This window comes from Artemia sp. Qi Xiang Cuo, chromosome 10 (assembly GCF_049724085.1).
Source record: "Artemia sp. Qi Xiang Cuo chromosome 10, ASM4972408v1, whole genome shotgun sequence".
NCBI lineage: Eukaryota > Metazoa > Arthropoda > Branchiopoda > Anostraca > Artemiidae > Artemia > Artemia sp. Qi Xiang Cuo.
The window spans coordinates 74,917,781-74,932,154 of NC_142803.1; the positions used below are offsets into that span (position 1 = coordinate 74,917,781).

General features: G+C 36.6%; 1 protein-coding gene across 1 annotated transcript in view; it reads left to right on the plus strand.

The window, feature by feature from the left end:
- LOC148948161 (palmitoyl-protein thioesterase 1-like) overlaps window positions 1-14,374 on the plus strand; it is a 635,005-nt gene that overhangs the window by 377,630 nt on the left and 243,001 nt on the right. The gene's annotated exons all lie outside the window — the stretch shown is intronic.

Sequence of the window (14,374 nt, forward strand, 5' to 3'; positions counted from 1 at the left end):
AATAGGGATAAATCCTTTAAAGGCCGGACTGTATGATTACCGAAAATTAGCTATGCAGAAGAGATCTTACCGTACAAAAAAGAGGTGGTTATATTTGGATGAATGCAAACGGGTTTAAAAGGCGGTCCTTAACTCCCGTCAGCAAAATTTTAATTTGCTGACTAGCTGACTAGCAAGTTTATTACCTGAAAGGGCACTTGTCTAAAATATAAAAACACTCGAGAATTTCGATCGCGAATGATGCGAACATGAGAAAAGAAACTGGTCAAGGAACTTCTTTATGCGAAACAATTAGGTTTGGCTGGGTTGGAAAATAAATTGTAGCTATATTTGATTTCAGTATTTAGTTGGTATCTTGGTTAGGTCAGATTAGGTTAGAATATATTTGTTTAGGTTACGTATTTAATATATGCTATGTTGAATATTAATATGACTAGAAACTATGTTTTGAACACTGGGAGGTTGTGATAGTGTTAACGGTGAGCCAGATATAATAACTGGTCCATTTTGATTGACAGCTTGATTTTTCAAGCCATCAACACTGCTAGTCAAGACTAGTCAGGGTTTCAAACTATCAAAAAAAGGTAAAAAGCAGACAGATAAGCAGAATTTTGTTTCACTCTCAGCATTAGCCTTTAGTCACTTTAAGGAAGCAGTAAATAAAACGAATCAATTAAATAAATTTAGATAAAAAAACCTAATAAAAAATAGTAAAATATTAACTTCTTCTTCGTTAGAAAGCCTCCATCATTCGGTGTCCTTATGGCTCAAAGTTGGTTGATTCTCCTCCATGGCATTGAATTTATATTCTTCCAAGGGGGAAGGAAACGCCAAGTTATCCTTCAGGTCTTTAAATATGAGCTTCAATGGGCTATAGTGAAGTAATTTACCATTTATACGTCTCAGTGCATCCCTAAGGGTGATAGATACCGAGTTTTGGCCAATTCCAGAAGACCTCTAGATTGCCTCCTTTGCCAGTTTGTCAACTTCATCGTTAAAACGTATTCCCTGGTAGCTGAAGATGTGTTGGAAAGCTAGTACTACTCCCCCCCCCACACACCATGGCAAGGGCTATTATCAATTCTCACAACCGATGGACATCTCTGTCAGTAACTTCAAAACGTTTTTTTCTTGATACTTTGTAGAAATGATTGGGAGTCTGAGAATACAACTGCCTTTTTCCTGGGAGGATTTGCGTGGACCACCTTCAGAGCCTCGTATATTGCAGCTACTTCCGCCGTGAGGACAGAGGAGCCGTCGGAGAGTAGTTTCGATATCTGGAGGTTTAGCTGGGGGATGACTGCCGCAGCAGCTGCTTTACCTGCTTGTAGGGAGCCATATGTATAAAATTCCAGGAACTAATGGAACTTTGTCACTCTGATTTTTCGGAATTCTACTTGAGTTATTACTGGAGGGATATTTTGCTTCTTTTCCGTAATTAGCTGAAGGCATACATTAACAGTAGTTACCCTCCATGCTGGAGGAAAAGGCAGACAAGGGAAAGATAAATGGTCGTTTTGCCAGGTGGGCATTTCGAAATAAAAGTATCCCATGCCCCAATTCTCCCTGAAGTTTGAGATCTCATTTTCCCAAATGTTAACGGGTGGTCTAAGCAATATGCCCGAAACCTTGTAAAATACCTTACTGATAGCATTTGGCTCCGTTCAACTATCGAAGAAAATCCAGCTAGTTGGCGAACTTTTGCTCCCTCAAAGTGGTGGTGAAGCCCTAAAACAGTTCTAAGAGATATATTTTAAAGGGTCACTAGCTTTGCTATTGTGGTTTTACTAAAATTGATGTATCCTATCAGTCCATAATCAATTTTTGATCTGATAAACCTCTTATAAAAATCCAACAGAACTTTGGGAGAATTTGCCCAGGAGAAGGAAGTAAGTCGTCTAAGGATTGATATTATTTTCACGTGAGACCGATTCACAGCTTCGACTTGAGCATTCCATGTGAGCCGTTGATCCAAAGTTAATCCTAAGATCACAGGGTTAGCTTCAAGCAGAATTAATGAGCCTTTCATGTAAAGCTGTAGTGCTCAGACATTTCGTTTATTATGAAAAATTGCTGTGTTCGTTTTAATGGCTGATACTGGAAGGGGTATCGTTTCTGAGAAAGTTTCTAGTTCAAGTATGGCTTTTTTTAGATTAGTCTCCAATTCTTCAATTGAGCGTTCGTATTCCCAAATAGTGACATCATCCGCATACTCACTTTTGGATATTAATCCCAAAAACTTTTTGCACAAAATAAATTTTTCAGAAAAAAGTAAAGAACTCCATTAAACCAAAAAAGAACAAAAACAGAATCAAATAATCTACCAATTATACAACTACCACAAATCAGTATCAATAAATAAATGAAACCCAATATAAACAGAAATTAGAATAAGTCAAACTCAAAACGAGCAGAAACTATTCTGAGTAGGGATCTAAAGCCAGAATATAATTTGTACTTTACTGAAAAAAATTCAAATGAATTTAATGAAAAAAAAATATGCATTGTCAGTTTAATATTCATAGGCTGATATTTATTCCTTAAAATCCTAATTAATTTTTTATTTCTTAAAGCTATAAAAGTGAAAACATTTAAAAGCATTTTTTTTCAATAAAGTTTAAATTATATTCTGGCTTTTAGAAAGCATAGGGTTTAGAACCCTACTCAGATTAGTTTCTGCTCGTTTTGAGTTTGACTTATTTTAATTTCTGCTTGTTTTGGGTTTCATTTATTTACTGATGCTGATCTGTGGTGGCTGTATGCTTGGTAGATTATTTGATTCTATTTTTGTTCTTTTTTGGTTTTATGGAGTTCTTTACTTTTTTCTGAAAAATGTATTTTGTGCAAAAAGTTTTTTTGATTAATATCCAAAAGGGAGTATGCGGATGATGTCACTATTTGGGAATACGAACGCTCAATTGAAGAATGTTCATTTGAAGATTGTTCATTTTATATTGACATAGTCTTTTTCAGGGAGAAAGACTGAGGCTCTTCTGAAATTAAACAACCATCCCTTCGATAAAACCCTAAATACCCTCTGGGCATAACTTACAACCCTTGCCCCTAATTTCTGGGGTTTGTTTTAACCTCAAAGGCCTTGTTATATGATATTCAGACTATTATGAATAGAATGGCTATTTCAAAACTTCTATTAGACGCATTTCGGGACAATACAACATGTGTGTAGAGGGAAGACGGTAGCTGCCATCTGATCACTTTGATTCTTAAAAAGAGCACTAGAACGTCTGATTGCCAATCCAATGAGCCCCCTTCGAAGTTTATATGATCACACTTTCTATAAAAAACCCTATATGTCCACAGGGCATAACTTACAACTCTTGCCCTGAGGGCTGTGGGGATTTGTTATCCTTAAAGGCATAATTTCCAGACCTTTCTGATAGGCTTAACAAAAAAGATATATCAAAATTTTGATTGGAAGTGTTTGCGGAATTGATAGACGTTGAGGGGAACATTTGCCCTCTAATCACTTTCGACTAATTAAAAAGGCACTAGTCCTCTCAATTTCCAATCGAATGAGCCTTTTTTGAAGCTTCTACTACAAAACTTTCTATAAAAAGTTATATGCCCCAAGGGCGTAACTTAGGACCCTTGTCCTGGGGGCTATGGGGGAAGAGTTGTCATCCTCAAAGACATAATTTCCAGACCTTCTAGCTACGTTCAACAAAATGGCCATATCAAAATGTTGATCGGAAATGTTTGGAGAAATGATGGGCGTGGGGGGGGGGGCAATTCTGCCTCCGATTACTTTTGACTACAAAAAAAGAGCAATAGCTCTCTTAATTTCCATCAAAAGAACCCTTAATGATGATTTTACGACATCACTTTCTATAAGACATAATATGCCCCCAGGGCATAACTTAAAGCCTTAGCCCTGAGGGCTGTGGGGGGTTGTCACACTCAAACACATGATTTCCAGACCCTTCAACTACGTTCAACAAAATGGCTATTTAAAAATTTCGATCGGAAGTGTTTGGGGAAATGATGGGCATGGGGGGGGGGGGCATTCTCCCTCCGATCGCTTTCGACTATTAATCAGGGTACTAGCCCTCTCAATTCTCAATTGATTGAGTCCTTTTTGAAGTTTCTACGAAAACGCTGGCAAAGACCTAGTTTCCAAAACTTGCAACTACGTTGAATAAAATGTCTATCTCAAAATTTTGATTGGATGTGTTTGGGAAAATGTTGGGCGTGAGAGGGGCGTTAGTTGCCCTCTTTCACTTTTGACTATTAACAAGGCACTAACCCTTTCAATTTCCAATCGAATGAGCCCTTCTTGAAGTTTATACGACAACGCTTTCTATAAAACCTTATACGCACCAAGGGCATAACTTACAACACTTGCACTGAGGGCTATGGGCAGAGTGTCAGCCTCAAAGACATAGTTTCCGGACTTGTCAACTACCTTGAACAAAATAGCTATCTCAAAAGTATTATTGGATGTTTTTGGGGAAATAGTGGGCATGGGAGAGGTGTTAGTTCTCCTCCGATCACTTTTGACTATTTAAAAGGACACTAGCCCTTCGAAGTTTTCGAGCCTATTAAAAAGGGCACTAGCCCTTTCAATTTCCAATTGAATGAGCATTTTTTGAAGTTGCTACGACAAAATATTCTATAAAAAACCTTATACGCCCCCAGGGCATAGCTTACAACCATTGCCTTGAAGGCTGTGGGGGGGAGGGGTTGTCATCCTCAAAAACATAATTTACAGAACTTTCATCTACGTTGAACAAAATTACTATCTCAAAATTTTTATTGGATGTGTTTGGAGAAATGGTGGGCGTGAGAGGGGGGTTAGTTGACCCTCAATCCTTACCTTAGACCTTAGTTCCTCCTGTGCCACCAAAGCCACCCAGGGCATCCAGGAAGAGCCGCCAATAATCCGTCATATGTGCTGCTGCCCATATAATATATGGGCAGCAGCACATATGACGGATTATTGGCGGCTCTTCCTGGAAGATATTATCTTCCCACTGGGGTTGGACCGTCGTATTGATGTGTTTGAGGTCCCGCTAGTAGGTGCGACGAAGTGTATTTTCCGGTCGTCCTCATCTACGGGATCCCTTCGGCTGCCATTCCAGTACAGTTTTAGGAAGTCTATCCTCCGTCATACGGATAACATGCCCCAAGTAACGCCATCTTCGCTGGCGGATGACATCTGTTACCAGGGGCTGGCACGACATAGATCGAACTGACTGGTTTGTTACATGTGCTCTCCAGTCGATGTTTAGTATTCTTCGAAGACAGTTGTTTTCGAATGCAAGAATCCTCTAAGGTAAGGTCTAAGGTAAGGTAAGCCCTTTCAATTTCCAATGGAATGAGCCCTTTTTGAAGTCTCTACGAAAACGCTTCCTATAAAAACCCTATATGCCCCCAGGACATAACTTACAACTCTTACCCTGAGGGGTTGGGGGGGTTTGTCATTCTCAAAATCATAATTTCCAGAAATTTCCACTACAGTGAAGAAAATGTCTACCTCAAAAGTTTAATTGGAAGTGTTCGGGGAAATGATGGGCGTGAGAGGGGGGTTAGTTGCTCTCCAATCACTTTCGACTATTAAAAAGGGTCCTTTCAATTCAATCTAGTCCTTTCAATCTCCAATCGCATGAGCTTTTTTGATGTTTCTACGACAACGCTTTCTATGAAAACGTTATATGCCCCCAGGGCATAACTTACAACCCATGCCCTGAGGGCTCTTAGAGGGTTATAATCCTCAAGACCTGATTTCCAGAATTTATTATTACATTGAACAAAATGAATACCTCAAAATTTTGATTGCATGTGTTTGGGGAAAGGGTGGGCGTAAGAGTTATTTAAGAGTAATTACTTACCCTCAAATTACTTTCAACTATAAAAAAGGGCCCTTGCCCTTTCAATTTCCAATCGAGTGAGCCTTTTTTTCGAGTTTCTACGACAAAGCTTTCAATAAAAATCTTATATCCCCCCAGAGCATAACTTATAACCCTTGCCCTGAAGACTGTGGGGGAGTGTCCTGCTCAAAGATATTATTTACAGAACTTTCCACTGCGTTGAAAAAAATGGCCATCTAAAAATTTTGATTGGATGTGTTTGGGGAAATGGTGGGCGTGGAAGGTGTGTTAGTTACCTTCCAATCACTTTCGACTATTAAAAAGGACATAGCCATTTCCATTTCAAATCGAATGAGCCCTTTTTGAAGTTTCTACGACAACGCTTTATATAAGAACCTTATATGCCCCCAGGGCATAACTTACAACCCTTGCCCTGAGGGCTGTGGGGGTGGGGGTGTTGTCATCCTCAAAGACCTAGTTTCCAGAACTTTCAACTACCTTGAACAAAATGGCTATCTCAAAATGTTGATTGGATGTGTTTGGGGAAATGGTGGACGTGGAAGGGGTGTTAGTTGCCTTCCAATCCCTTTCGACTATTAAAAAGGACACTAGTCATTTCTATTTCCAAAGAATGAGCCCTTTTTTAAGTTTCTACGAAAAAGCTTTCTATAAAAACCTTATATGCCCCCAGAGCATAACTTACAATCCTTGCCCTGAGGGCTGTGGGGAAAGTATCCCCCTCAAAAACATAATTTCTATCTGGAAATCCACTACGTTGAACAAAATGACTATCTCAAAATTTTGATTGGATGTGTTTGGGGATATGGTGGGCAAGGAAGGGGTGTTAGTTGCCTTCCAATCACTTTCGACTATTAAAAAGGGCACTAGCCATTCCAATTTCGAATTGAATGAGCTCTTTTCGAAGTTTCTACGACAGCTCTTTCGATACGAAGTGCCCTGGTCTAGAAAAAAAAAGAACAAAAAAAACATGGTGCCAACACCATTCTTTACTTAGGCAGCGCTATTGCGCTGCCTATGATTGTTGAATTTGAAAGTTCAGATTCAGTTATCATCAGCAGAAAAAGCAAAGGGCTGAGGAGACCCCTGGGGCAGTCCTTCCTCAAGCGTTTTGACTGATGAGTGACTGATTTACCCAAACCTTAAGAGATAGGTCGATTAGGTAATTCCAAATAAAATGGATAAATGGTTCAGGGAAGTCCACTGAAAGAAGGATTGCACATAGCTTCTCTTTAGTTTCATTTCCGTATGCATCTTAAAAGTCCACCAATAAGACTAGTATAATTTTGCCTTGTTCCAAGGCTGCTCGGATGAGTTCTTCAAGACACATGATTCCACCAAGTGTTGAATTCCCTTTCTAAAGCCCGACTGTGATTGCGAGAAGAGGTTATTTTTCTCTAGAAACCATTCCAGTCTCTTTTGGATCATCTTTTCCATTATTTTCTCAAAAACCCGAAGCAGAGATATAGGTCTGTAAGAAGAGGGTTTTTCTTAAGGTTTACCTTTTTCCCAAATTGGCTTAATGGTAGCTTGTTTCCAAACCCTTGGGAAATCCCCTTTCTACCATACTTCGTTATACAACAAAAGCAAATTTTGGTGGAACTTTTCTCCTGCTTTTTAAACCCAAGTGTATCCTATTTCATCTTCTCCCAGTACTGATTTTGTATTTACTGTATCAAGGGTCATCTTAAATTCATTCATTGAAAAAGGGCTAATCACGGTTGCTTTGTTCTGTGTTTTGCCAAATAATTTTCAGACTAATGGACGGCCAATTGGTGTCTGGACTTTTTGTTTTTGGTACAAGTCAGTAAGGACTTATTTCTTTTGCTCATCATTTTGAATTGAGGAGCCATCTATTTCAAATGCTGGGATTTTTTCAAGCTGATCCTCTTTGCCAACCATTCTATTAATAAAATTATGCACTTGGGCTATGGGGGTATTTGCGTCTAATTTTTCAAAATAGGTGGATTTTGTTTGTCTTTTTGCCATTTCTATAACTTTGTGAGATTTTTCCCCAGTTCTTTTCATCTCTATAAAATCTTCCAGAAGCCCAGTTTTACTGATACGATTTCTTGCTTTTTTCTTTTCCCTTACTGCAACTTCTGTTGAACTATTCCTCCATATCTTTGGTTTCCTAAAATAAGATCTCAAAGGTAGTTGGGAAGACTTTCTGGGCATTGCTTTCTCTTCTGCATCTAGATTTTGTTAGTCAAGGCTTGGGTCCTATCATAGGGACTGGATAGCCTTTCTCATTCTGAGAAGTCTTCTCCTTCCAGAAATTGTTTGAAGATTGTCCAGTCTGCTCTCCGATGTTGGAATTTGTATGTAGCTAGGGTTGGAGTATATGCATCATCTCCAATAGAATTGAGAATGGCGCAGCGGTCTGTTTGTAACTCTGGGATCAGCTTAATGTTTGCATTTGTCAAAAACTCAGACGGGGCTATTTGAAGGCCTGTTGTTCCAAATCTTTTTTCTTTTGGGTTGTAGTGTGTTTTTAGACCATATGGGGTAATAACCATTAAATTTAGTTCTAGAATTGCTTTCTCTACCCTTTTCCCTGCCAGGTTTGATTGATTAGTATCTTCTCATAGATAGCTGTGAGCATTAAAATCCCCCAAAACTTTGGTTTTATGGTCCTGGGTTACTTCTTTTATCACTTCAAATATATTATTTCATCCATTTGGGTTATAAAGTGAGACTACTTTAAGAAGTTTTCCATCAAGTTGTAGTATTTCAACTGCAATTGTATCCACTTCGTTTATACCTTTGGGGCCACCAAAGAATGTGGGATCCCTTTTCTTTCTATCAGAGCTACACCATTTGCTTTTCAAATTCAAATTCATTTCAAATTCAAATTCATTTAATTAAAAATTTAATAAAACTTCGTCAGGATAAATAAACTAAAGGATAAAAACACTTGAGATTGAGAATAAAATTATCTGGTAAAACTTCGTCAGGATAAAAATAAACTAAACAATGTAAACACTAGAGATCATTATAATATTTTACAAAGCTTGGCACAAAGCTTTTACTATAACACATGGTGTTACAGTGGACTGGGGTTAGTTTCGGAACTTTTTCAGCCACTTCCCTGGGGGGACGAGATCTTATAGGGACAAAAGGTGGGGGAAGGAATGATCGGTAGATGGGATGTTGAAGGAGGGTGGAGCCAAATCTTTGGCATAATTTCTCTCAGAGGGAAGAAAGGGATTCAAGTTTAAATTCCTTGAGGTAAAAGGAGTAAGGTAGAGGGGATCCGCCATAAATGATTTGCAGTGATCTCTTCTGAACTCGTTCTATTTTATCAATTTCATCCTGGGTAAGGGCAAAGTGCCAAACCGGACAAGCATATTCACTTTCATGCGGTTGATCTGTCTTTCCTGTATGTCTCAAAGCCTTTTATTTGGATTTTTCTTATATTATGAAGGTTAGTTTCCTGTAGGCATATTATATCTACTGTATGTCGTGAAATAAAAGTGGTTATCTCCTCCAGTTTCATATTGCTAAGAAACACTACATTCCATTGTATGATATTTATTTGAGATGTGTTCATTTTAGTTGTCCGACATTCTAGTTGAGTTTAGTTCCTCTTTGGCTAGGGACTGAAAATCCTCTTCACCTGACGAGCTGTTGGTTTTCAGTGGCGAAACAGCATCTAATGCGTCTATTTGCTTCTGTTTTTTAGTCTTTTTGGCAAATTGCCTGTGCTGCAGTTTTTTCTAGCTCTTTTGGTTGGGCTAACTTCGGTGTTTGGATTGATGGGAGTTCAGGGATAGTTTCTGGGTTTGGTGGGATAGCCACATTTTGTTTGATGGTTTGCAGCTGCTGCACTGCTGTTTATACTTCTGTTCCAAGTAGCATTCTGATAGCTTTTCTTGTGAGGATGTTTTTCATTTGGATAGTTTCATTGCTGCTGTCAATGGGAAAACTGACTGTCAACAAAACACTCACCAAAATACACTCACCAATGAAAGACACTCGCCAAAAGAGCTCCCTCAGGTATGCAAGAGCCCTACTAGAACCTAGGGTCCTTTGTTGGAAGTCAAGAACTTCCAAAATATATGATTCCAAATAAATTCAAAAATTAGGTATAACGTGACAGATTTTGAAATCTGGCACGATTAACAATACAATAACGCTTATTTTGAGGCATATTATTCGGTAATTTAAAAATTACGTAATTTTTGATTGTTTACGCACATGATTTATCAATGAGAAAGGAAGGAATATTTCAACCCGGTTGGGTTCCAAAAGACAAAGGGTGTCAATGTAAAACTTTAGTGAATGCTGAGGGGTACTTTTAACTAAATCAAACGAAACTAAGTGCAAAGGGTTTATAAAAAAAAGTGTATCTGTAATGCTTTAAGAACAGCTAAGGGTTTTAACTTGAAACTTTCAGGCCCCCTACTGCTGCTACTTCTACAACGGCTGCGACCATTCATTGATTTGAATACAAGTACTTGCGACTGTGACCACTTCTAATTGCAACAGCTTTTAGGTAATTTTGAAGGGGTTATTGATCAGAGCATGTTATTTGCATGCGGGCTGTTAAAAATTTCTATTCGCAATAGCCTAAGAACAGCAAAGGATATTAAGTTGAAAATTTAAGGGCTTGTTGAAAGTGATGTTGGAAATTGATTGAAGGGAAGGGGGCTACAAATATGACAACTCAGATTCATGTATCTATAGTGTAGTATTTATAATTGAGAAAAGATGGGGCTATATCCCGGGTATAACAAAAAAAGATGAGGGTATTACGGTGAAACTTTATGACGTTGTGACTATTTGAACAAACTAGAAAATTTTAGTCTAGTATATTTATACGAAGGTTAGCGAAAAAGGGCTTGGGAAGGAAACGAGATGGCATCAGTCCCTGTGACTCTTATAAAAAGCACTAAAATTTTCAATTTTCAGCTGAATGAGCATCTTCCAAAGTTTCTACGACAAACACTTCCATGCTAACAAAGATTAATAAAATAAAACTCTATTGCCCTTTGCTTATATCGTGTTTCAGAAATTTTCATTGAAAACCACCATCAATTTCATCCTTTTGACACAAAATTTAAAGAGGATTAATTGAAATGTGATAAAAGGACTTATTCTGGTACACAAAACTGAATACAGTGAATGGAGAGAAACAACACACCCTATGGGAACAAAAATACGTATATCATTAGGTTGCAAAAAACGTACTGGGCAAAACACAATTCATACTAATTCCATTCGTAACATGATCAAATAAAAAATTTGTTAGTGCCCTTTTAATGAAAGAGCTAAAGGGCTAATGCCCTTTTGATCGTATAAACTTCGGAGGTGGCTCATTGGATTGGTAATAAGAAGTTTTGTGCCCTTTTTAAGATTCAGAGTGATCAGAGGATGGATACTCTAAAATACTCGAAAAAGAAAGAAAAATACTTTGTTAGTATTAATATTCGGTATAGTATAAAAAAGAATATAGAAACAGCGCAATTCATCCTTTCTTCTAATCTAAACAATTTACCAGCAAAGTCCTTATTGCGCTTCGAAAACTTGTATCTATTGAATTTATAAACCTTCTTTCTATTTAACTCTGTCCAAAATAATAAGAAAAATTGAGCTGCACAAGAATTCTACAGTGGAAAATTATCCCAACAGAGTTAAATTTGGTAAAACGCTGGAGTAAATACAATTATTCAGAAAAAAACATGCTTTACGAAAATTGATAAATTAAAAGAATCGTTCCCTCCAAGGGCACAAGTTCTTTCCCATTTTTGGCCTTATCGAAATATATGCCTCCCACGGGATGTCAGTTTCTCCTGAGGTAAAATTCTATAAACGTACTCGAGTGGGACCTAGCTATTCTGCTTATCCTCTTTTGATACTAAGGACCAAACACTAACGAAACCCAAAAAACCAAAACCAAAAAGGACCAAAACCAAAAAAAAACAGGATAAAAACTGAAATGTCAAAGTTTGCTGCTAAGTTCGCTCAGCTATTAGGATATAATAAAAGTTCAAATATGGATAACATCCTTTTAATAGACTGTGATAAATTTCACAAAAAAAAGATATTTCGGTCACTTATAGAATTATTTTACTATACTACTATAAGTAAAAATACTTATAGTAGTATTTTTCATCAAAAACTTTAACGATACATAAAATCGGTGTTAGAAAAGGGTCCAAAATTGTTTTTTCTAGTTTTTTTTTTGTGAAATTTATCACTGTCTATTAAAAGGATTTTATCCCTATTTTGACTTTTATTTATCGTCATGGAAAGGCAGTGTGGTCTCCGAAATTATCTATTAGGGTATTAGATTGAAACTTTCAGGGCGTGATGAGGGAGACGTTCAACTGATATAAAGACAATACTTACATACAACTATACAGTCAAAAAATTGTTTGAGATTCAACAAAAATTGTTTATTATGTTTATCAACAAAAATCACACAAGGGTTCTCGTTATTAATTAGAAAAAAATTGAATTCAGAAGGTAACATATCTTGAGCATGTGTATGTTTAACAATAGGGTAGCAGCTTCACAAATTTTCTAGCTAAGGAAAATCACAAAAGAAATGTATTATAAAACAAAATTGTTTATTAAAGTTTTATTCAAATATAATATTTGTACATAAATTTTTGCGTTAGCACCTAGTAGACGTGTAAATTCAACTCAATTCAACCCAATCAATCCAAATGCAATACTTTCTTTTTTGCTTAACAAGAAAATAACTTTTCTTCTGTTTTTCTGTCATAAATCCAACCTTTGATTTGAATTACTATTGAACATATTATTTTAAATGTCCCCTTAGTCAAATTCAACAGATATTCAAGAAGATTCGATCTAGCATAGAAATTTAAACTATATTGATTAATAAAGTCTATACTTTCAATAAAGACAGTACTTTACCATATTGATTAATACAGGGTATTACGGTGGCAAAATAGGCAAAACACCTGATTCCTCCCTTATGCTGATTAATAAAGTCTATATCCGTTGGGAATTACGTTTTTTCTGCTGAAAACTACATAAATCTTAATAATTTCAACAATTTGCTGGTCATGAAACACGAACCAAAATTTCAACGAAAAAATTTGACCTTTTTTTAACCGGTTTAAATTCCAGTCAAAAATTAGTTGGAAATCCAATTTATTTTTTAAAGTGTACTGTCACTCCTATCATGGCTATTACTGCTAATAAACTGCAACTGCTTAGGCTATTATGGTATTACGGTGAAAGTTTCAGGGAATATTGAGGAAAAATTTGAACCAAGTCAAAACATACTATTTGCATGCAAGTTGTCAAAGGGGCCTACCACTAATATCGTAGGGCTGGTGTAAGGTATTAAATTGAAATTTGTTGGATATGTTGAAGGAGATGTTTGACTTACTCAAGACCACTATGCACATATTACATATGCTTCTACTGCTAGTGCTATTGCCACTACTATTATTACTATTACTAATACCAACTCTTCTACCACTACTTTCAACGTCTCCTGATCTCATACATAACCTCCTTGTACCCCCTCCCCCTTTCAGGAGCCCTGTATATGTTTGAAAGATTTCTTAAATGTATATGGATATGATGTAATGATGTTCCCTTTTGGTAATATATTATCATTAGAAAAAGTGAACTAAACTGTAATGTAAAGCATTGTTTCAAAAAAGAAACCATACAAATAGGTGTAATAAATAACTGGAAAGGCCAAGGATAATATACTTCTTCAGCCGCAACCCTTCTCCATCCAAAAGAGCAAAAAATGCTATCCAAGACAACTATTGTCCCCCTATTATCCCAATGATAACGTAAAAGCCCAACTATAGAATCGATCTATTGGTTTTAAAACGGTTCCAAATTTTGCAAAAGGAAAATGAATATATGACGAATACTAAAAAACAAAAAAAAAATAAGACACTCATCATTGTAAATGACAACGTCTTGTAACAACAATCTGAATAAAACAACAAAAAATAGGCAAAACACCCGCTTCCTCACTTATGTTGAAACCTTAATTAAACGAACTATAATGATAAAACAGTAAGAATTGTGGAGGTACGGCTTTTCATTTTTTTTATATGATAGTGCGCGGTAAAAATTTATTCAAGCTGAACTCATAGAATAAAGAGCTGATTTACGTTCAATTCTTGGACAACATTTGTTCTCTTTTAGATGGAAAAGGGATGCAGCTGAAGAACTGTATTTTCAAAAAAAAAAAAAAACAACAACAACAAAAACAACGAACAAATAAACACGCATTTCTTCTGGCATAAATTAAAAAATTCCACATTTTTGCAGATAGAAACCTCATCATTAGGGTTCTCTGATATGTTGTATCTGATGGGGTCATTTTCATTAAGTTTCTATGACTTTGAGGGAGTTTTTCACCCTTTTTTCGAAAAAAAGGGAAAATTTACTCAGGCTCGTAACCTTTGATTGGTAAAATTAAACTTAATGAAACTTATATATTTGAAATCAGCATAAAAATTCAATCCTTTTGCTGTATCTATTGGTATCTAAATTCCATGTTTTAGAGTTTTAGTTACTAT